Source organism: Triturus cristatus, chromosome 9 (assembly GCF_964204655.1).
Source record: "Triturus cristatus chromosome 9, aTriCri1.1, whole genome shotgun sequence".
NCBI lineage: Eukaryota > Metazoa > Chordata > Amphibia > Caudata > Salamandridae > Triturus > Triturus cristatus.
The window spans coordinates 908,963,755-908,986,844 of NC_140592.1; the positions used below are offsets into that span (position 1 = coordinate 908,963,755).

The window sequence follows — 23,090 nt, forward strand, 5'->3', positions numbered from 1 at the left end:
CCGGGTGTATTGGGAGAATGACCTTTTGTACAGCGAACAGAAGTCGGTGGAGCTAGGGTCCGGCCGGGTGCTGGTGGTACCCCTACGCTTCCGAAACCTCCTCCTGGGCTTGGCCCACGACGTTCCCCTCGCAGGTCACTTGGGTCAGGACAAAACATACAGTCACCTCGTGACTCACTTCTAGTGGCCCCGAATGAAAGCGGATGTGGAAGCCCACTGCAAGTCCTGTCCCACGTGCCAGGCCAATGGGAAGAGTGGAGGGAAGCGCAAGGCTCCCCTCCAACCCTTCCCTGTCATCAGTACCCCTTTTGAGCGGGTCGGAATCGACATTGTAGGACCTCTGGACCCCCCAACTTCCCAGGGGCACCGGTTCATCCTCGTCCTGGTGGACCATGCCACCCGTTACCCTGAGGCCATCCCCCTGCGCACCGTCACGGCCCCCGTGGTGGGCCGGGCGCTGATGGGGATCTTCTCCCGCATGGGTTTTCCCCGCGAGGTCGTGAGCGATCGCGGAACCAACTTTATCTCCCGATACATGAAGTCCTTATGGCAACAGTGCGGGGTGTCCTACAAGTTCACCACCCCGTACCACCCCCAAGGAAACGGCCTGGTAGAGCGGTTTAACCGGACTCTGAAGGGGATGATCGCGGGCCTGGAAGAGCCCCTCCGGCGTAAGTGGGACCTCCCGCTCCCCTGCCTCCTATTCGCATACCGAGAAGTTCCCCAGAAATCCTTGGGTTTCAGCCCCTTTGAGTTACTCTACGGGCACCCCGTCAGGGGGCCCCTCAGCCTGGTCAAGGAAGAGTGGGAGGCGGCGCCCCGAGGCCCCCCCCGAGATGTGTTCCGTTACGTCCTGACCCTCCGAAATCAGACTAGGAGGTTCCGGAAGATGGCAGAGGCCAACCTGGAGGAGAGTCAGGAGGAGATGAAGCGCTGGTATGACCAGAACGCCGCGCTAATCGAGTTTCAGCCGGGCCAGCTGGTGTGGGTCATGGCCCCCGTGAAACCCTGCGCTCTCCAGGATAAATGGACCGGGCCCTTCAAAGTAGTTGAGCGGAAGAGCCCGGTCACGTACTTGGTAGACGTCCAGTCACCCCGGGACCCCCTCCGGGTCCTCCACGTGAACCGCCTCAAGCCCCACTTTGTGCGGATGGAGCTGAGCCTCCTACTGGCCACTGACGACGGGTCCGAAGAAGAGTCAGATCCGCTCCCTGATCTTCTGTGCACCAAGGAGAAGGACGGCTCCGTAGAGGGAGTGAACCTCTCCCCGTCTCTCACTCCCCAGCAACGTGAGGATTGCCGCCAGCTCCTCGGGCTGTTTCCGGACCTTTTCTCCCTGGTCCCCAAGGTCACCGACTGGTGTGTCCACGATGTGGATACCGGGGACAGCCCGCCAGTGAGACACCGAGCCTACCGAGTCCCTGATCGGGTCCGGTCCTGTATCCAAGCCGAAGTCTCGAAAATGTTGACCCTAGGCGTGATAGAACCCTCAGACAGCCCCTGGGCCAGCCCCATGGTCCTGGTCCCAAAAGCAGCTGCCCCCGGGGTCGCCCCGGAACTCCGCTTCTGCGTGGACTACCGGGGACTCAATGAAGTCACCCGAGCCGATGCCCACCCCATTCCCCGAGCCGACAAGCTCCTTGACCGGCTCGGGGCTGCTCGGTTCCTTAGCACCTTCGATCTCACCTGCGGCTACTGGCAAATTGCGCTCACAGAGGGAGCCAAGGAGCGGTCCGCCTTCTCCACCCCGGATGGGCACTATCGCTTTCGCGTGATGCCCTTCGGGATGAAAAATGCCCTGGCCACCTTCCAGCGACTGGTAAATAGAGTCCTGGCCGGGCTGGAAAAATTCAGCGCTGCATATCTCGACGATATCGCAGTTTTTAGTTCCGAATGGAGTGAGCACCTCCAGCACCTCCGGAGGGTGCTAACCGCCCTACGCCAGGCGGGCCTCACCGTGAAAGCCAGCAAATGCCAGATTGGGCAAGGTTCGGTAACCTACCTGGGGCACCAGGTCGGAAGCGGGCAGGTCGCCCCTCTGCAGCCCAAAATCGACACCATCCTAGCCTGGGAACCCCCCACTACCCAAACAGAGGTCCGAGCCTTTCAGGGCCTCACGGGCTAACACTGGAGATTCATCCGGAATTACGGCAGCCTGGTCGGTCCACTCACGGGACTCACGTCCAAGAAGCAGCCCAAGAAGGTACAGTGGTCCCCTGCCTGCCAAGAGGCGTTCAATGCCCTGAAAACGGCCATGTGTACGGCCCCCGTCCTCCAGGCCCCCGACTACTCCAAAGAGTTTGTGGTACAAACTGATGCCTCCGAGCATGGCATCGGGGCAGTCCTCTCCCAGGTAAATGACCAGGGTCTAGACCAGCCCGTGGCCTTCCTCAGCCGAAGGCTGTTGCCCCGGGAACAGAGATGGAGTACCATCGAGCGCGAGGCGTTCGCTGTAGTCTGGGCCCTCAAGAAACTACGCCCTTACCTGTTCGGCACCCATTTCAGGGTCCAAACCGACCATCGCCCCTTGCGATGGCTCATGCAGATGCGAGGAGAAAACCCCAAGCTTCTGCGGTGGTCAATCTCCCTCCAGGGGATGGATTTCACCGTGGAACATCGCCCTGGGACGGACCACGCCAACGCCGATGGCCTCTCCCGATTCTTACGCCTCAGCGAAGAGAACCCCCAAGAAGATGGGTAGTTCTCTCCGGCTTTCAGCTGGGGGGGACGCGTGTTAGACCCGGCCCTCGTAACGTAGTCAGACCTGACCCCTGCACCTCACACCAGCCCCGAGCCCACGGCCTAGCCGATCCTTCCCACCAGAACACACACACCCGACCCGGACTTCCCCGTCCGTGGCCTTCCTCCTTCGGCCATCCCGGGCCCGCGTGCCCACTTCATGCACCAAGATGGCCGCCCGGCCCCAGCGCGACCCTAGCCTATAGGCGCCACTCCGGCTGGAGGACATCGCGCTCCCCTTGGGATGAGAAAGGGAGGAGCAGTTTCCATCACACCTCTGCGCTTCCCTGGGAAGGTGGGTTTTGATCGACCCGACGGCCTCCCCGAGGACTGGCTCCACGCCTGCTGGGTGTCTGGGACTCCTCCCGACCCGGCCCTGAAAGGATCAAAGGACAATGGCAGGAAACCCCCCAACAAGCGACCCCCAGGTGACAAGACCCCTGCCTACACAGACTCCGGACATCAAAGAGGAGTCGCCCTATAACAAGGGGTGCTCTGGGACTGTCCGGCAGATTCGCCTTGGAAACACCTGAGCCCTGCTGAGTGACTCGCGGCTCCCTGAAGATCGTAAGACCTCCGACTTTGTGCTTGAGCCCTGCTGAGTGACTCGCGGCTCCCTGAAGATCGTAAGACCTCCGGACTTTGTGCTTGAGCCCTGCTGAGTGACTCGCGGCTCCCTGAAGATCGTAAGACCTCCGAACTTGTGCTTGAGCCCTGCTGAGTGACTCGCGGCTCCCTGAAGATCGTAAGACCTCCGAACTTGTACTCGAGCCTGCTGAGTGACTCGTGGCTCCCACAGACTCTCTTGGTCCCGCCGGACCCCACGACGACAAGCGTATCCCCCAGCTCGAGGATTGTGAGCTGTGCGCCGGGTACGCTCCTGCATTTGATCCCTATCCCCAAAGACTGTCCCGCTACCTCCTAACCCCTCTCCAAGACTTTGCGAGCCCGCGCTCTACTTGTATATATTTTGCCTTGCTGATCATAAAGATCCTACCACTCCGATCTGATAAAGATTTGCTCTTAAGAACTCCTCGTGTGGTGTCTCTCTGTCGTGTGGTGCCGAGTGTGCGATCCTAGATACGAGGTTCCTCCCCTGAGGAGTCTCCCGCCAGTGCCCGGCTACGATACCTCGAGGGTGGGTCTCAGGGCAGTCAGGGCCCCCTCCGGGCCCCTCTGAGGTCGCCTTCTAACAACCGTGCAATGCGTACGCATTGTCACCTGCGTCGGACCTCATTGATGAGACTATTCTACGGATGCAACACACATATACTGGCCAGGGACACCTGTGCACACCTACCACACTACAGCATTGGCCACACAGTGTCCCATGGCATGTAAGGCTGCATTCCCTGGGTGTTTGGGGGGGGGACATATGGTTTGTTGGGTGGCACTTTTGTGCAGCCACTCTCAGGCTGTGCACGTGTACATGGGAGCAGAATCCTTTGTATGTTGTGCACATTACCACAGTGATGTGCAATTGTACAGTAATGGGCATGAGTCACGGACACAGTTTCATGTTGGATATGTTTGGGGCATGTCACAAACACCCTGAGTCCAGGGGGTGATGGCTTGACGTCACAGTGAGACCTGTAGCCACAATACTGATGTGCACCCACAGTCTTTGTGCATGTTGTGTCTCAGATGTGTCTGATCAAATGTGCCCAATGGGTGGCAGTCTCCACATCCATGTGGTATATGCATCAACCTTGATGGTGTGTGTGTGTCTAAGTGACGTACATGTAGGGCCAGCAGGAACAACAGTGGCCACTACCTGTGGGACTTACGCTTGTCTTGTGGTGTGTACGTGATACACTATGTCCATGCCAGTGTCGATGTGGCAATACAGCGACCCTGGGTTTCTGCATGGCAAAGATCTGTGATGCCTGGGAGACATCAGGGCTCACTAGTCAGGGTGGTGTGTGTTTGGAATGTTGCAGCAGTACATATGTTGGGTGACACAGCCAGATGACTGCTCACTGCACTACATGGGACTCATGTGGCATTGAAATGTGAGGTGGTGGTCATGTAGGTGACATATGTGTCCATGCACAACAGCACACACCTCAGTACATTATGTCATGATATATCATGTGCGATTGAGCCTGGTCATGGCCACATGGGTGGATGAACTGACAATCTTCCTTTGTGCATGTCTGTACTGCAGGGCACCAGCTGTCCATCGACCGTTCCCAGACATTGCAGCCATGCAGGAATGCAACTGCATCAGACGGTACCGCTTCACCAGGCCACTGATTGAGGAGTTGGCGGAGCAGTTGGTGCCACATCTGCTACCTGGCCGGACATACCCTACAGCACTGACCCCAGAGGTGAAGGTGATGGCAGCCCTGCACTTCTTTGCTACTGGTACCTTCCAGTACACTGTGGCTACTGCTGGTGGTATGTCGCAAACGATGTTTAGTCGGGTGCTACGTGATGTCTTGGAGGGGATGTTGCATTTCCTAGACCTTTACATCAAGTTCCCTAGCACAGCTGAACTCCCGGAGATAAAGGATGCCTTATATACACTGGGGAGGATGCCGAACGTCATCGGATCTATTGATGGGACACATGTGGCCCTGATACCACCACAGGCACATGAGCAGGCATAACGGAACAGGAAGCACTACCACTCCATCAATGCTCTGGTGGTATGTCTTGCTGTCATGTCTATCACACGTGTGTGCACGGTTCCCTGGTTCTGCGCACAATGCCAACATTATGAGGAGTAGTCGCATTGCAACGCTGATGTCACAGATGCTAGCTCACCATGCCTGGCTTGTCGGTGTGTACTGACTGTTTCTCATTGTGTGTGTTTGTCAATGTTGTATTCCGCACTCCAACAAAACTCAGCTACTTGATCATTTTCATGTGTGTAGGTGACTCCGGGAAACCCCAACATGCCGTGGTTGCTGACACCCCTCAGGAACCCTGTGAAACCAGCCGAGCTGCGCTACAATGAGGCACATGGTCGGAGCAGGAGGGTGATTGAGCAGACATTTGGCCTACTTAAAAGCCGCTTTCGCTGCCTAGACAAGACCGTTGGGGCCCTCCCATATGAGCCTGCAAAGGTGTGCAAAATAATCCTTGTATGCTGCATGCTACAAAACATGGCAGTGCGGAAAGAGGTGCCTCTCATCCAGGATGACGATGACCAACCGTCCGCACCTGTGGAGGATCCCGGGCTGGATCAAGATGCCAGTGATGATGAGGATGAGGGTGACGTCCGATCACAGCTCATCAACAACTTCTTCAGCTGAATGTGAGTTTCAAGTGTTGTTATGTGAATGTATAGAGGTAGCCTGGAATGTGTTGTGGCAGCTCTGTTGCTGTCTGAGTGTGTCTGTGTGCCACTTGATTGGATGCATGCAGTGATGTGTCCATTCAGGTGGTGTGTACTCCACAATAGGGTAGTACTGCTAACTTGTTTTTGTGTAGGTTTCTTGTAACATGTTTTGTGCATGTGTATTGCATTTCTCTCCTGTTCTGCTGTGCTTTTGACTGTGTCTTGTGTCTGTCCGTCCCAGGGTACTTTGCCTGTTGTTTGGTCAACACTGACCCCCAACACCCAGAAGCCAACACCAGTGTGGAAGTTGTCAATTCCCATCAACTGATGTACCACACATCCCTGGACTTCAATTCTCCAACACTTTGTGAGCATGTGTCCACTGTTACGTAGTATTACCATGCAACTAATAAACGTGTTGCTGATTCATAATGAACCTGTGCTACGCTTTGTTATGTGCATTGTCTGTCTTCTCACATCTGTGTGACATCTGCTTACCTCACCTGTGGACTTGATACCACTGACTGGGGTTGGTGTTGTGTCTGTGCATGCCAATGTGTTTCAGGTCAACATTATTGTGTGGGGTGAGTAACATGGCCATGGTGAGTATGTGTTGTGGTGCCATAGTGATGTGTCTCCCTCACATGTGTCACATCACCATGACTCACCTTACGTTGGTCACATTGTTGCACTATTTGGCATGCACTGTGTTGTGTAGCAGATCGACATCTCCCTGAGCATGACAAGTTGGAATCACAACTGAGGCAAGTATGGTGCACTGGTGAGTAGGGGTGGGCGGAATTTGCGAAATTCACTTTCGCAAACCATTGCAAAAATGTTAAAAATCTCCGCAAACATGCGGAAATATCGCGAAGACGCGGAAGATTTTTCCCGCCCGTTCGCGGTATTTTCTGCGTGATCGCGGCTCGCCAACTTACCCATGCGGTTGCTCACGGGAGAATGACGTGTTCGAGATCTCAATCATCTCATACTCTCGCGATGCATGATCGCGAGAAGAAAGACGTGATCGCGCGACGAATGACGTGATCGCGCGACAAAGGACGTTAATGTGGGCGCGAACTGTCGTGAGACAGCGCAAATGGCTACCAACAATCCAACATCTCGTGGAGAACGTGACCGGAAAGCAAGAAATAAATTCCAGTAAGATGCGGATTGCGGAAATTTTGACATTTTCGCGGTCTCCGCGGAACGCAAAAATGTCAAATTATCGCAATTTCCGCGAGCGGAACAGAATTTTAGCCCAGGCTTACTGGTGAGTTTATTTTCAAACATGTGTGACGGAAGTGCACAGGATGGTGGGTGCTGTACATTGTTTTTGGAATCCAAAGTTCACATTAGAGTTGGAAGTGCTGGTAGATGAGGTGTCCAGAGTAAAGTCCACAGTCATCTGCTACATTGGCCCAACATGAACCCTCCATGTCATGTGGGTGAGTTGTGTGCGATTGGACAAGGTGAACGGGTTGCGCACAAAGAACATTGTCCAGAACAGGTTTAGAGTCTCTGGGGATGTGCTGGGACATCTGCCTCTCACATGTCCTTCTTCGGACGACCTCTCTTCTTCCAGGGGAGATCCTCATGTGCAGGTCTCTGCGGTGCAGGGGACTCTCCGCCAGAGTCCTCCTCCTTCCCTGTGGCGCTGGCAGATGGTGGTGCGACAGATGTTGTGGCCACACAGGGAGGTGTGGACAGGTTGGTGTTGATCTGGCGGAGGCATTGGAGTATGTCCCGATGCACCGCAGTAAGGGCATCCCACTTGGCCTCCATGCGGGCATGGTGGGCGATCTGCTTGTGTTGCATGTCCTTGAAGAACCCCACTACCTGGCCAATTCCTCCAGTGCTATCCTGGTACGCATCTATGATGCGTGCCAGGTGGGGGTCATCATGCAGTCCAGACCCCTCTGCAAGGCGCACCCTCTGCCTCCCACCCCTCCCAGCACCCCTATTCACACAGGCAGGACCAGCGGCGGGACGCACAGGTGACCCTGGGACCCCTTGGGTGGTGTTGCTGGTGGTGTTTGCTGTAGCTTCCTGGGGGTCCTGTGTCCCTGTGCTGTGGGTGTTCATTGGCCTTGGTCTGTCCGTGTTGGCGGGGGTGCCTTGTCGGTGTCCAGATGCTGGAGGCATGGGTACAGGGGGTGCAGATTTTGATGCTGCTGGTGCTGCATGATGGCTCACACCGGAGGTGCCAGGTTGGTCGTCGTCATCCAAAGAGGACAGAGAGAAAGTCAGACCAGAGAGCTCAGTGTCCGCCAGAGTCTGGGCCGGGGAATCCTCATCATTTGGTGCTGGGTGCCCAGCACAACCTGTGTTTGGAAGAGACACACGATGTGAGTTATGTTTCTACATGCATTGATGGTTCACAAAAATGACATTTTCTACTTTTCAAACAGATGTCTGTCTGTACACTTCTTTTTCTCAGCTTCTCACGGACAGAGTTTGATATTGTCGTTGGCCATTTCCCAGCATGACCGTGTGCTCCCCACAACAGAGCCCAGTGTCAGACATCTTGTCAGTCCCTTCCCACTCCCTGTGAGGTGAGTATGGTTCAGTGTGAGCTTGCTGGGCCATGTGGGTGGGTGTAGAATGTCTGTGACTGCGACTCCCATCATACTCTTGGCTACACCCCCCTTCCCAGAATGCCCATACTTCCTTCCTCTTGACTCTGCTTCCCTGTGAGGGGGTGTGACAGCAATGGAAAGATGGCTGACTGTGCAGTCCTGGTGTTTGTTGGTGCTCAGTTCCCAGCATGGCCTTGTGCTCCCCACAACAGAGCCCAGTGTCAGACATCTTGTCAGTCCATTCCCACTCCCTGTGAGGTGAGCATGGTTCAGTGTGAGCTTGCTGGGCCATGTGGGTGGGTGTAGATTGTCTGTGACTGCGACTCCCATCATACTCTTGGCTACACCCCCCTTCCCAGCATGCCCATACTTCCTTCCTCTTGACTCTGCTTCCCTGTGAGGGGGTGTGACAGCAATGGCAAGATGGCTGACTGTGCAGTCCTGGTGTTTGTGGTTGGCCATTTCCCAGCATGGCCTTGTGCTCCCCACAACAGAGCCCAGTGTCAGACATCTTGTCAGTCCCTTCCCACTCCCTGTGAGGTGGGTATGGTTCAGTGTGAGCTTGCTGGGCCATGTGGGTGGGTGTAGATTGTCTGTGACTGCGACTCCCATCATACTCTTGGCTACACCCCCCTTCCCAGCATGCACATACTTCCTTCCTCTTGACTCTGCTTCCCTGTGAGGAGGTGTGACAGCAATGGCAAGATGGCTGACAGTGAAATCCTGGTGTTTGTTTGGCTACAAGTCCAATGAGAGCCCCTGTGCTTCACACAGCAGCACCCAGTATGGGGTATATTTTGCTGATATTTCAATGAGGTGTGTGTCAATGCAGTCTACCCGGTGAGTTGTGTGGAGTTTGTGTTGAGGGGGGGTGTCTCCACATGCTGGTAAGTATGGTCAGGGCTGCCAGTCCTCCTTCCCATCATGAAACATGCTTCCATTGTAGGGCATGCAAGTTGTCTTTCAGGATGTCAGTCAGTGGTATCCTGCTTATGATTTGCACACAACACCTAGCAAGGCCTTGTGCTCCCCACAGCAGGACCCAGTGTCAGCCATCTTGTCAGTCATTTTCCACTCCCTGTGATGAGGGCATGTTTCAGTGAGGTCTTGATGGGCCAATCAGGAGGGTGAGCATTCTCTGTGACTACAGGCCCCTTAATGCTTTTGCATACACTCACTTCACCTGCATCCCCTCCATTCCTTTCTGTCAGTCAGCTGCACTGTAAGGTAGTGTGTCTGTGGTGGCTAACCGTCTGGCAGTGTCTATTTAGCTTTGTGCCACTGGCTTGCTCTATTTGTTTGTAGGTTGGTGCATGTCATGACACATTTCCAAGTCACTATGAGATGGCAGGTATTGTGTTTGTCTGACTGGCATACACATCTTGGGATGATTATCGATTGGTTACTGTAGCTTTGCTTGCGGTGCATGGTTTCACTGTCCCCTTGCCACACAATCTTGGGTATGTTGTTTGTGTACTCACCAGGCTCTGGGATGTCTGTCGGGCCATGGACGCTCTCTGGTAGTAGGATGTCCCGCACCTTCTCCTCCCAAGTCCTGAAGTAGACTGGTTTGGCAGGAGGGCCACCGCCGGTGCACTGACTCAGGGCGTGATCTTTTTCGATGAGTTTCTTGACCCTCCTGCGCACGTCATACCACCTGTTCTGTATATCGACCTTTGTGCGCCTTGCTGGTGCTTGGTCGTTCACCTTGTCCAAAATCCTCGCCCACATCTTTGTTTTCTGTGACATGGGGGTCCTTTGGACCAATGTACCAAACAAATGTGGCTCTACTCTGATGATCTTGTCTACCAGCACTTCTAACTCACTATCTGTGAACTTTGGATTGTTCTTTGGGGGCATGGTGATGGGTGGTGGTGGTGAGGGATGTGTGTGTGAGGGTGCAAGTGAGGGTGGGTTGGTGTTGGTTTTGCTTGCTGTATATGTTTGTGTGCCTTTGGATGAGGTGCTGATGGTGTGTGGGTTGTGTGATGTGTGAGTTGTGAGTGTGTCTGTCGTTGCTGTGTAATGGTGTTTGCTGCTGGCAGTGTCTCCTGTTTGCAAGGGATGATGGTAGTGATTGTAGTCCTTTATATAGTTGGAGTTGTGGGTGTGTCTTTGTCCCATGTTTTTTTATTTGGTATTTATTGGCTTTGTCATTGCTTGTTTGGTCCTTTTTTTGTCTTTTTTCCTTTGGGTTTTGTAGGCATGAAGGAGACGTTCATGTGACGGAAACGGACGCTGCTGTTGTCTCGTGCGGGCTTGTTCGTCTCGTTCACGCTGCCTATCTTCTGTGTTTGATACGCGTCGGTCGCGAAAGTCTCTATTGCTTGTGTGCCGGGTTTTCTGTGCGTGCCGGTCGTGCGGCTTGGTCTCCATGCGAATCAGTCTGGTTTTACACGCATTGCATTGTACTGCGCGGATCAGACATCGCGGGTGCGGGTCGGTCGTGTTAATTCCGAGTTCGTGTCGGTCGGTGAAATTCGCGTTGGTTTTCTGTCCGGATCACTATTTTCCCTACGGCTCGGTCGTACGTCTTGTATTCCATACGTGTCGGTTGTAATTCACTCGCGTTGCATCGTACCGCACGGGTCGTACGGCGCTGGTCCGTGTCGGTTGGTATTCGCTCTGGGTCCGTGTCGGTCGGTTCGTTTTGCGGCCGGTATCGGAATCGGCTCCTAATTGTGCATTATTAATTCGCCTGGGTGGAGTTCATACAGTTCTGCTATGGTGAACTCCACAAAGTACTGAAAGAACTCTGCTGCGTTCTGCAGAGCTCCACAAGCGGAGGAGGGCAGTAAGTCACGCTACTCTCGCTGATTTTTAGGACTGGGAGTTTGTCCCACGTGAACGGCCCCATGCGCAGCACAAAGGGGTGTTTGCTTCTTTCTGCTGCTTTAGTAGAAGTTCCACTCGAGCGGCAGCTTCCTCAGTGCAAGGAGCTGGTTTCTCAATGTGAGCCGTAGCAACCTCACGTGACCACCCGCTTTGAGAAACTTCGCTGGAAGGTGGTCTAGCGGATGATTTTCCTCACTCACTAACTTAATGTTGATGAGCCACGCAAGGGAAAAAACTCTGCGCCGCTTTGCAGAGTTTTTGGAACTTCGTGCTCTGTGCAGAATGGGGAAAACTCTGCGAACTCTGCCAGCAGAGCGGAATTCATCGTCCACCTCTAATTATTAATAACGTGCAAAACACTCATCTACAATCAAATTCACATGTGTAAATTGGCATAATGGTTTTGCCTTTGAAACAATTTTGATATGACCTATGATGTGGCTGAACGGGTTAGGGCTGTTGATCTCACATTTTGTGAACTGGGTTTGAGTCTCGGCAATGACTCTCAACATCCTGTGATTCTGGGCAATTCACTTATTCTCTCTGTGCCTAACAAAAATGAATGTGTCCTTGTGTAACGAAACTGGTGCTCATGTAAAGCACTCTGATACCTGATACCTTCAGGTCAAGTTCGCACTACATAAAACTCCGGGAAAAAAAGTGCATGTTTCTGGCTTATGCTAACTAGGCCTCAGCTAGGCCTCAATACCATTCTGTTCAAAATTGATGTCTGAATTTGTTTATGCTTTGTTTATTATTTCTATTGCCTGTATTGGACCAAGTCATGTTTGTTTATTTCTGAATTACACCGTTCTCTAAGAAGATTCTCTAGCAAGGGATGAAAAATGCAACTTTTCTTCAAGGTTCTTCCACCTACCTGCAGTATAACATTTATTCCCAAAGGTCGTTGTTGTTTTGAAACTAGTTTGTTCTGACATCTCTGGATGACATTAGCAAGGAGGGCAGTGAATCAGTATTCATGTAGTAGGATAGTACTTAGGTGGTAAAGCAGTATGACACTCTTTAATCCAATGTTCTGATTTGTTGAAATTTTAATTATTTTGCTCACACCATGATGAATCTACACCTTCCATTATATTCTTAAGAAGATTACCTATATCAACACAAACATTTGTGGGTGGGCCAGATGACCTTTTGATGCTACTAGAGATGCTGCCCAATTTGTTTACTGAATTTGCTGCTCATTGTGGACTTGGACAATTTTATTGATTTTGCCTATTTTTCTGTATTGCCCTATTACCGGGAGCCTTCATAGCAGTGACTTTATGCATCTCCACTTTAGAATTTCTGTATTGTACCTTTTATTTTTTTGTAATCGATCTTTATAGATTTTCTAATACCACCATAGGAGCTCACTTATTAAGTCAGTCCTTTCTTTTTTAACTGTATTTTTATGTGCTGATTTGTACCTTAGCTTGGGACACATTGCCTCATGGAATTGGGGGTTAACACTGTCCCCAATCCACCCACCTGTGGACATGCTATGGAGGTGTAATTTGGGGTGTAAAATTTAGCAGTACACCGCAATTCATTTAGCCCCTCTGTTCCATCACTAGCAGATTTATTTAATCTGGGGTGATTAGGACCGTTTTCAGTCTTCTTGGTCGGCTGGGCCCTGGTTTGTTTTCTAAATCCTCCATATCAGGGTCTCCATATTCTTACCCCATTGTCTACATCCTCAGAAAAAGGCATTATGTCCTCCTCAATACAGATAAGCCCAGGTTGGTTGTGGTTAACAGATCCCACAATGGTAGTGGCTTGGCATTTTAGGAACACGTCTGAGCCTTTTGAAGGGATTGAATGAGAAGAGGAGTGTGTTTTGTTTTTCATAAACCTAGCTTTACTGTGAGCCTTGGGAGCCTTCTCAGATACTATGGATCACAGGGGCCCAGGCATAGTTTTCAAACTGCAACAAGCTGCAGCAAGCATAATCTGCATGCTTAAGGTCTTCAAGGCATGAAGTCCTCATTATGAGTATGGGTAACTTACCCTCACCCACATTATCAAACACCCCCTCAATCCGAGCACCAGCCATTGCCAGATCAGAATCAGTATGATATTTTAACTGGCAATCACCGGAATAATAGCTATAATAGAATTAAGGGGGCTTGTTAGTAAGGCGAACTGTACTTGTAATGCTGAGCCCTTTATTTATATTCTAGAGTCAGGCACAGGCCAATTTGAGACATAGCTGGATCAGCAGAAAACCTCTACTAAGTATCCTCCAAGGACCTACCTCACTGACACGAAGTCCAAGACCTGAAAGTAGAGACTTAAAATACCCTTGTAACTGTAGCTGGAACAGAAGTCCCTAGCAGTGTCTGTGGGTAACCCAAATCGCGGTGCCCTCTGAGGCTACTGGGAGCTGCTAGGAGGCTAGGTAGCAGCATGAGGGAAACCTGCGACACGTCCTGCCAAGGTAAAAAAAAAAGCTCTCCTATCAGGAGCCACTTGACCATTTCAAAAGCACTTGTGGGCATCTGAACGACAGACGGGCGCAGTTTGAAATGTAAATGTACTGTAGAATAAACCGCCAAGTCACCTGAAACCAAATGTTAAAATCCCAGCACAAGGACTAGTTTAAAACACAAGTAACATGCAAATGAATCTATGGAAGAACACCAGAAAAACATTCTTAATGTAAAGCACTTATCTGGCTGCTGAGCAGCAAAGAAAGGGGAAATGCTGTTCTGTGGGGATGTTCTTATGTGGGGACAGACCCATCTGATTGGTGGACTTTGCCTTGATGCTTGAACTCATAGTAGTGGTACTCCTTCAATTGGATGTTGTTATATATACCGTTTATTGAGCTGCTAAGATAAAATAAATGAAGAACGAAAAGCCTAATTTGAGCCTCTAGTGCTGACATAGATTATGTATGCATTAAGCAACATGTAAAAACAATCTTTGGCAAAGCCAATCGATCTGCTTTGGGTTTACCAGCCTTTTGTCTTTGCCAGTGTTTGTTTTGTTTTGACCTGGTTTATATAAAATATTATTGTGGGAGCTACTGAGCTTTTGCCAACATAATAAAATAGAAAAAGCAATAGTATTTTTTTTTCAGAGTTGCGACTCCTTGTGAAAGAGCAGAGTGCCATCACTCACAATGAAGTCTGCTAACAGCAAAAGTGGGCTGGCCCATTGCCCCATGCTGTATGCTGTATGCTGTAGAGGGCAGAAGACAAGTATGAATGTCAAATCAATTGATGAAGAGGGATGACTGCAAGCCCGTATCAGAAAATATGTATGCAAACTTTTTAAAATCAATATGTCTTGGCTAATTCCAGACCTAAATAAAGCATGTCTAAAAACACTGACAAAATATTGCTTTTCCTTCTGCTGAAACATTGGTGTGTTAGTGTGTTTTATTTTCCAGCTCAGTTTCAGTTTGCAACAAGAAAGGAGGAATAGACTCAGGTGAAAGTGGAAGTAAAGAACGAGAAAGAGGTGGTGGGTGGGAGAAGAGAAAACACAAGCTGTCACAAGCAGGTAAACTGAAAGGGGCTGAAACAAGAACTGGTGGTCTGACAGAGAGGCCAGTTGTGAAATAATCCTTCTTGTAGTCTGATGCAAGCACTTCATGGATGCAAAAAGATAGGATTTAAGCACCAACAGAATCAGGTGAAAGAAAAATACTCCTGTGGGCTAAGTCAAAACTTGGTTGACGAAAACGTCTGAAGCCACCGGCAGAGAGAGCATGGTCATAAAGGCCAGTGGCTGAAAAAGGTGGACTCAAACCCATTCTAAGACCCCGATTCCCCCCCCCCCCCTCAGCACCTTGAGACCCTCAAGGGTGAGTACCGCGCTTGATAAACCCTGACTGATTGATTGATTGATTCAGAGTTTGTAGGAGGCATAGCTGTCATTTATTGCATCTGATAAATAGTGACAATAAACACCTGCATGCAAAAGATCACATTTGTGCATGCTTATGTTTTCAAGTGTTTACATTTTAACCCCTTGTGTGCCCATGACGAGCTGGACTCGTCATGGGCCGCGGTTGCGCTGTGCCCATGACGAGTCCAGCTCGTCATGAACCCCGCCCGCTAATGCAACGGCCGGCACAGGGCGGGGAAAGGGCGTGGCACACAAGGGGTTAAAGCCAGACAGATTGGTATTGTCAATGTATTTTATAACATTGTGAGGGAGATCTGAGAAAAAGAGCATTTGAGTTGTAGATGGATTGCCCTTACCAATGAGCTGAGATTACACAATATATTAATGTCTTCTTGTTGTGACTTCAGCCAGCAGCATGTCAGATGCAACACAAGGGGCCATTACTATATCTGTGAACAGCAGTGGTGGTCAACATGGTTGCCAAGTGGAGAAGATTGCAGTGGGAGAAGGGATATCTGGGACAAGTAGTGTTGAGGAACAGACTGGGGGTACAGATTTACAGGTGGGGCCAGACTTCTACCTGTATTGTCTCTTAGGGTACGTGGCATCAACTGGGCAGCAAAAGTCACTGGGCTCTGCACTAGGAAGTCCATTAGCTTCAAACGTTCCTTTATAAAAAGGCATTTCAAGAGCCCAATGGGAGAGGTCTAGATAATAGTTGCTGCTATGAAGTCCAACTAAGATAAGTCCTGCTTTCACAAAATATAATAGGCATAGTGGCAGAGGGGCTTGCATAGAAGTTATAATTTAAGAGTAAGGATGAATCTCTTTTTCTCAGAATGTAAGCAGGCACCACTGGTTACAGTCGCTGAGCTATTTTCTTCTTCCCAACTGAGTTGACTCCATGAGTACCCAGTTTACAAAAAAGTACTGTAACAAATCAAAAGTGAAAGTTACGACACTAAGGGGTCTATTATGATGTAGGGCGGCTCGCCATGCGGGCGGTGGTGATCCGCCCTACATCATACCCTGCCCGCCACCCATTTCCCCCACCATATTAGTATGGCGGGGGGACCCCGGCGGACAGAAAGACCGTCCGCTGCCTTTCTGCCAGTCGACCAGTCAACCGGGCGGAAAAGGGGCTGGATATGGTGGCGGTATTTGCTAGACACTGCCATCCATATTAGCATGGGCAGCGGTGCAGGGCTTTCCATGGCGGGGACCCTGACATGGAAAGCCATGCGGATTCTGCTTTCGGGGGCCCGTTGCGGCCCCCCAGGGTATTGAGGGGTGCACATGGGGGGGTACCTATGTTACCCCCTACATTGTCATGGACAAGGTAGCAGGCACCGCGCGGTGCCTGTCCCCTTTTGCATGACAATGCACAATGTGTATTCCCAGCATTGTGGCGGGCGGTGCTGTAAGCACCGCTCGCCACAATGCTGGGAATAGAGAATGCGACCGCCACTGTGGCACCACTGGCGGCCGGTCCCAGCACCGCTAGGGTGGCGGGCGGATGAAAGTCCGCCAGCCAACCTAATAGGCCCCTTAGTTTCAAAATATGTCTATGCATTTTTAATATAATTCCAGTGACCAGCTTTCTAAAAGTCTAAAATCAATATGCTATCTACAACATAACAATGACTCACAATGGAACGGAATATACCAATAAGCATAAGGAAGTGAAACCTTTTAATATGAGAAAAAAAGACAATGGTAAATAAAGTATTCCGTATGAGTTTAGATATGGGGTTGGACCTAGGTCGCAGTTATAGATGAGTTTGTGGGGGATGTGTGAATATCAGGTGAGTGTGTGTGTAATTTGTGCAGGGGATCTGTGAGAGGTTGAGGTTTGGTTAGTATGGGTGAACCCATGAATATGCACTCTGGCATCTGCATGTGAAACTGTGTGGGTGTGTGCAAGAGTTAATGCGTATGACCATCCCAGATATAGTGCTTGGGAGGGCAGGAGCAAATAGTAATTGCTTCTGCAGGTGTCATGGTAGAGCATCCATATCACCCCATTGCAGCACCTCCACTTGAAGTGTACAGGAAGTGATGTAATGTTCCAGCAGAAAGCAGTTACCTAAAGTCTCACATATCCAGCAATTGCTGAGCTCGTTCCTTCTCTTTAGAAATACTGATCTTGCTCCTTCTCTATACACAGAAAGATGCTTTGCTTTCTCTCTTCCTAATCATTATCATGTTTTGCTGTCTGAATAAAAGGTCATAGTGTTTTAAGACAATGCTGGAACAATAGAGACTGCTGACATCAGGAGAAATTGTTACATCAAGCTCACCTGAAAGAGATTTTAATAGTGAGACCAATAGGAGGTAAACATGGAGCAAGGTTTGGCAAAATGAAAAGGTTTGGTCTTTACTATGTGTTTTCTAAAGTACTATCGAATGTATTATAGATTTGATAAAAGAATGAGGGTGTTTGAGGATTTATCTATAATAGTACTTGCACCAGTATTAGATTTGGCTCACAACATTTTGCCAACCATATTATATTTAAACATATTTACAACATATAGAAAAGGGCTTGAAGTCTGCCTTCATCCACTACTGGCTTGAGACATTGTTAAACACATGCATCTAGGTCCAGGTTTTCTACAGCCTTAGACAAGTGTTATAAGGCTTAGGTGCCACTAGACAGCCCACCAGTGTCCTCACTGGAGAGTGTAATAGAAATGGAAAGCTTGTTGCACTGTACTACAAACAGGTGTCCTTAATGGAGATCACAATGGAATTTGAAAGTTGAAGTTGCACTGTCCTACCAATGGAGGTCCATACAGAAGAGGGGTTACACTATACTGTCAACAGAGATTCTCACAGAAGAGCACAACGTAGTCATAGATGGAAATCTAAAGATTTGCTATACTACCAAGAAAAGTCATCAAAGAAGAATTTAAAGGAAATGGAGAGCTGCAGTTATACTACACTACCAGCGGAGGTCCTCACAGAAGAGGAAGTGTGCAATAGAGATGGAAAGTTGCAATTGTACTATTCTACCACCAGAGGTCCTCCCAGAGAGTACAATTGAGATCAAAAGCTGCAGTTATAATTCACTAACAACAGAGGTCCTCACAGAAGAGTGCAATGGAGAGGGAAAACGTGTTGCACTCTACCATCAACAATGAAGATCTAGATGGAAAGCTGCAGGTGCACTATACTACCAACACAGGTCCTCACAGAATAGTGCCATGGCCTCATAGCCCCTCCTAGGTATGTATTACACTGAGAGAGAGTGAATTATGCAAAAGTCCCCAATTGCTGACAATTTGAGAAAAAACATACAGCATTGCTTAGGTCTATATTTTCCCCATACAAGTGCAAAAAACAAACTGCCTACTTATACAGGATCACATTTGCCATGGACATGTCTTTTTCTATTAAACTTTTACTTTCTTTTTGGGGATTAGTATGTGCACCCCAGGGAAGAATGGCAACCGCATACCTATTCCAGGATGACACTAACAACCTGGATTTTTTGCACACAGTGAGTAAATTGTATTAGAATGAAGTGCACATGATGCAAATCTCCTGCAGTTCCTCAAATAGTAACTAGAGGCTCCTCTTAAGCCTCAAACAAATGCTTGAAATGTCAGTCAGAAAGCTGAGGGGTGTGGCGTCCATCTAGAAATCTGGAAATATTCTCTTACTACTCTAATTCCTGGTGTTCATTTTTCTTAAGGATAAATAAATATACTAAATCTGGATGATAGTGAGGAGTCAAGATTGAAACTTGTAAATGCTTTGTGTGTTATGGAAATAGTTAATGACAACCTACTATACACTGCGACTAGCAGCCACTGGGAACTACAAGTATGAAAATGTTCTGTTCTTGGGGACATTTTCTTTAGCTGTATGTATAGATGTGCATGGGGAAGATTCAGTCACTCAAAGTGAAAGTATCCAGTGGTTGAAGTGTGCTAGACCATTCACCTATTCTTTGTGCTGTGGTGGAAGACAGCATTAATAGTGTTACATTTAAATAGACCAATGGCAAAAAAATTTTGATTGGGTCCTCTATCTATGTATGTATTTATGTATCATATATTTTCATCAACAAGAAGCTGGAAAGAGAGCTAAGTTGTCTTAAGGGTAAACCAAAAGGCATGCAAATCCTGAGCGAGTCTAGGTTCATGATCAGGTACAAATTTGAAACGTAATGGATGGCTCCTAATATTGTTGTTATTCTTATTTCAGTTTTAATCCAGTGAAATGATAGAGGAAAACTGTTGTTGTGGAATAGGTGCATCTGAACTGCACAGGAGTTGAGCAGGAAACCGGGTGTAAACAAATAGCTCTTCCCGTAAATAGCACCTTATCTGTGGTCTTTTATACAGGAGTGTGAGAACTATAGTAATCGATTGTATACACACTTTGGGAAAAGACACTTCACACACATTTTATCAGTCTATTAAATAAAGATACCACCAACATTGAGCTATGCCTGTGAAACAATAGATGCACAAGAGTGGGATAAATTTGAGAAAGTGGAGGGACGGATCTGGCGCCAAATTTGTAATTTGAATTGTGCTGCTCCTATCGCAGCGATTAGGCTTGAATTTGGTTTACTCTCCACTTATGTGCTATCCATGGCTGCGTGCTTAAGATGGAGCAACGCACTGGTAAACAGCTCCGAGAATATGTTACGGGTAGCACTATGCTTTTCACTACATGGTTATGCTGCTGGTTATCTTGTACTGTATTGTGAATTGACAAATCCCCGCACCTTATTATATGGTTTTAATTTTGAAAGTTTTTATGATAGCATTAGATTATAATCTTCATTAAAGTCTCCTAAATACCCATCAATGACAATCTGATTTATTATGGATCAATCCTCTTGGCACTTGAAAGTTTATTGAATGTGTTTATATGATATGATATGATGAATTTAGTACTTCATTGTCTCTCTTTTTACGGAGTGTAATGTTGATTTTTGAATGTATCTTTTTCTTTTATGTGGAACTCTTCGGAGTCCCAAATCATAATAAATAAAAATGAAACTATAGTATTTGTGTTTGTGCCTCAGCATACCCTATTTGTGCTAATGAACAAAAGAGAAATCTAATTTCCGCCTCAATTCAGTGTAGAAAACATCTGCATAATTGTAATTTACTGAGTGAGGTACTCTACAGTGTGTGCACTTCCAAAAGAGCATGCTACATTAGAAATGTGTACCTCTCCTGCTAATCAACATTCCTTGCTCATGCTGGTAAGGGTGTCTGTCTCATAGCAGCGTAGGGAACTATTAATAAAATTGTAATATATTGACAGCAGCGTAGGGAACTATTAATACAATTGTAATATATTGACAGGCTGATCGCAAATCTGTAAATAAAAAAAGCACGCATTGTCATTGTAGTCCCTGGCACTGAGGGGAACTATGTTGTGTGCACATGTGCTTCTTGTGAGAGGGCAAAGTGCTCTCACCACAGTGGCGTTATCCAATGGCTAAAGTGGGCTGTTCCACTGCCACATGTGCCTTGCTATAGGGGGCTGATTACATTTATGAATGACACAACAGCAGACAAGTGGTTAAAGAGGGTTAGCTGAAAGCACCTATAAGTATATAAAAAGTAATTTTAGTAATATCAAAAGATTTGGCTAACACCAGACATAATAATAAAGACAATGACCAAGTAAACCTTTGAAACAGTTGGAAAGTTACTTTAAATACATACTTTGACTACTTACATCAAGGTGTGTCTTTCATAGCTACTTCGGTTTCAGAATCGGCAGCTTATTTTGTAGAAACTAGATTGCATTTCTATCAAGAAACAGACATTTATTGCACCAACAGTATATAATAAATTGCATTTACATGAGATGCATTATTTTTTAACATAGGATATTCTTTTAAAATTTGGCAGACTTTTCTCAGTCAAATTCTGTGGGTTTAGAAGTTGCTTGGCCTATGAAGTAATTCCTCTCGTCACTATGTACAGTGTTAAATAAAATGAATTCTCTGTCCTATTTCCTATGAAACTGTTCTAATTGTAATCAAATTTGTGCAACAGGATTTAGGTGGAAAAAACATAATTGGAGATGCATACAAAATGTTCTACTTTCTCACTAACGTTTACCATTCATGATATAAGATTAACTCAATGAAGAAAACATGGCACAATTAAGACCACCTTCCTGTATGTACAAAATCATGTTAGACACTCTAGTGCCAATATTTTATATGGATATTTCACTTCATTAGGAAGCTGCACAGAAAAATAACCTGACAGGGCTGTCTGTGGGTCGAAGAACCGCCTGAATTTTTTTATTCTACAAATCAATGAATTTCTCCTTCGAATTTTATAGATTTGTTACTTTCATGGAACTCACAAATGTCCACTGGAATACACATGGCATTTACAAACCATGGATTTGTACTGGTACTTCTCCGCCTTCATGCTTGTATAGTGGACATGCTCAGTAGGGTTCACTGACAGAATATCAACACCTAAAATATCCCCATACCACAATATCTAGTTATAAATATCGATGTGAAAAATATCGACATCCTATATTTATAATGGTAAGTACAAAAATTTCGGAAAAAAATATTGATGTAAAAAATATAGTTGTATAAAACATCGTTTTTTATATATATTAAATAAAATATTAAATATTAAATTATTAAACAATAAAATTAATAATTCTTTTTGAACTAATATACATTTTAACACATAACAAATAAACTTAATTTAAAAAGGTAAACACATATATATAATAATGCATATGTATATTATTTAAAACAATGAATAAACTATTAATTTTAATTCATGTTGATAATTTTAAAAACGTATAAAAATGTACAAACATATATATGAATATATATGTGTGTGTATATATATATATATATATATATATATATATATATATATATAACCTACTGGCGGTCGCCAGTAGGTAGTTATAGTTAGGACCCTGTTTCCATAGGAAATCCGCAACATTCTATTTGGAATAACTTTGGCGCCGGTCGACGAATCCTCGCGAAATTTTCAAAACTAATGGGGCGCTACGCTCCGCTCCTACCCTGAAAGTCTCGGGGGGGTTCGTCAAGCGGGGGCTGAGAAATAAGGGGGGTCCCAAAACGTGTTTTCCCCCATGCATTTTTCCATAGGACCTTTAGACACAGCTACAGCCCGAACGGCTGAACAGAATTACTTGTAATTTGGCAGAGAGGTAGTCCTCAGGTCAAGGAAGTGCCTTTTGTAAGTCTGGTGTAAATCTGTTTTGTAGTTCCTGAGAAAATAGCATTTAAATCAATATATATATCTGTAAGCGCGCTCCGAGCGCGCACCGTAAGCTTACCGTACGCGTACGGTGCCGTGCGCGAGCGCGATTCTGATTGGCTGTTAGATCTTAGTAAACATTCGAATCGGTCGAAACCAGGAAGTGTCGGCCGCCATTTTCTCTCTCGCACTCGGAGTGGTGGAGGAAAAACAAAGTTGGATATCATAAAAAGGGGGCAGGCTAGACAGCTCCTAACCACCTAGCCTTGGTTATGGTGTGCCAGAAGGCCATCCAAGGCCAAAAAATATTATTATTTTTTTTTAGAAAAAATGCCGATTACGCTTACCGTACGCGTACGGTAAAAAATTAAATACAAAAAAACAAAATCCATAATTTCCCCCCTCCCGTGTGCAAAAGGTGTCCGCAGGGCACCTTTTGTGCATGACATATATTAGCTCATTGAACATTTAATAGAAAACCTTTATGAACGAAGCGCATAATATGTAATCCGTGTGCGGACGGTGCGTGAAGGGCATCGTGCGTACATG

The 23,090-nt window shown here is 47.6% G+C and overlaps 1 protein-coding gene across 2 annotated transcripts in view; it reads right to left on the reverse strand.

The window, feature by feature from the left end:
• Nucleotides 1-23,090, reverse strand: part of TUNAR (transmembrane neural differentiation associated intracellular calcium regulator) — a 542,529-nt gene that overhangs the window by 28,588 nt on the left and 490,851 nt on the right. Inside the window, exon 4 of one of the 2 annotated variants that reach the window (XM_085628035.1) lies at nt 21,007-21,079. The exons of the other annotated variant lie outside the window; for it this stretch is intronic. The gene's annotated coding sequence lies outside the window, so the exon portion shown is untranslated. The remainder of the gene's footprint in view (nt 1-21,006; nt 21,080-23,090) is intronic. 2 annotated transcript variants of the gene reach the window in all.